Below are 1,557 nucleotides of genomic sequence, written 5' to 3'. Positions count from 1 at the left end.
GCTCTCCACCCCCTCTTGTCCCTTTCCTGTGCATCCTGAGCTGTAAAATCATTTTGATGTCTCTGTGTTGGGGTTTGGCTGGCCCTAAGGCTTTCTGCTTTAGCTCCTTGCTTCAGCCTCTCTTCTGCTGGAGGATCTTGGGTCTGTTGCTGTGACTTCAGCTTTCCTAACCAGAAGCCATCGGGCCTTGGTAAGCCTTGGCTAAAAGGTGGTGTGCAAGTCGAGAGAAACTTGGCCAGCGTCACCAATGCCATAGAGTAACTGTGAACTGAACCAGGTTCGGGAGTGCCCCAGAAAGCAACGTTTATCATGTGACCACTGGAGCTGGCTCCCGCAGAGCTTAGCAGCTGGTTTGATTCAAGGGTTAGCACCTGTTCCTGGATCTGCCTTTTGTGTCCACTACCTTCTGTTTGAAGTATGTAAATCTTGTCTGCGTGTTTCCTAAAGGGTTCAAAGCCTATGCAAAACTTGGTTGCTGGGAGGACTCAGAAAACCGAGGTGTCCTGTGACTGGGAATTGCTTTGGCATTTGTCTTTGGGGAGCTTCAGATATGAGGTTTTGGTGTGTGAAAACTGACTTGCTAAGGTGTAAATTGTCTAACAATAAAATGCTATTTGCAAAGCTACAGTCAAGCCGTTCACCAGAAGCTCAAAGGCTACAAATCATCCTAAAGTGACCCTGTTTCTTCCACAGACCCGTGTGAACCCAACGCCTGACACAACATCCCTATGATGGTGTTTCTTGAACATGCTTAGATGTGTGTTTTGTGTTTATCATGATTTTTGGATTCCTGCTCTGAGTGTTGAAAGTATAGCGAAGCGTTCTTATTACCTGGTCTTGGACACCCTGCAAAAGGCGATTTGGTGGCGGCAGTGGCGTCTTCCTCCGCCTCTTTCTATTTTTGTGTATGTGTTTATCTATGTAAGTGTATGCCACGCCTGTCGTCTGTGCAGTGCCGTGGAAACCAGAAGAGGGTATCGAGACCTTTGGACTTGTAGTGGTTGTGAGTCACCATGTGGGTGCTGACCTGTTTCCTGGAAGAACAGTCAGTGAGCCATCTCTCCAGCCCCATTTAAAAAAAAAATGAACTGAGTTATTTACTTAATCATCTCTCCAGTCCTGCTGCTGGGAATATTTTTTGGTTTCTCTGTAGCTTTGGTGCCTGTCCTGGAACTAGCTCTTGTAGACCAGGCTGGCCTCGAACTCACAGGGCTGCCTCTGCCTCCCGAATGCTGGGATTAAAGGTGTGCCACCACCTGACGCTGCTGGGAATCTTAATAAGCATGATTTATTTTGGTGGAGTGGCGATGGGGTGTAGAGCCGTGAATTGCATTTAATGAAACAAAAATCTAAAGCAGAATAAAGCCTCTTTTTGAAAAAAATGGTTAGCCTTCCAATTCTTTTCAAATCATATCTCTCACTCATTACTTCTTTCCAGCTAACATTTCTGGCCACCGTCCCCGCCCTCTGCATGCAGGTGAAGCGGCATTGACGGACTACAGCTCCCGGCATGCCCCTGTACACTGGGTCACGTGAGGTCCGGAAGCTCTGGCCACT

This window comes from Microtus ochrogaster, unplaced genomic scaffold (assembly GCF_000317375.1).
Source record: "Microtus ochrogaster isolate Prairie Vole_2 unplaced genomic scaffold, MicOch1.0 UNK4, whole genome shotgun sequence".
In the NCBI taxonomy this organism is placed as follows: Eukaryota; Metazoa; Chordata; class Mammalia; order Rodentia; family Cricetidae; genus Microtus; species Microtus ochrogaster.
This window is presented reverse-complemented; position numbering follows the sequence as displayed.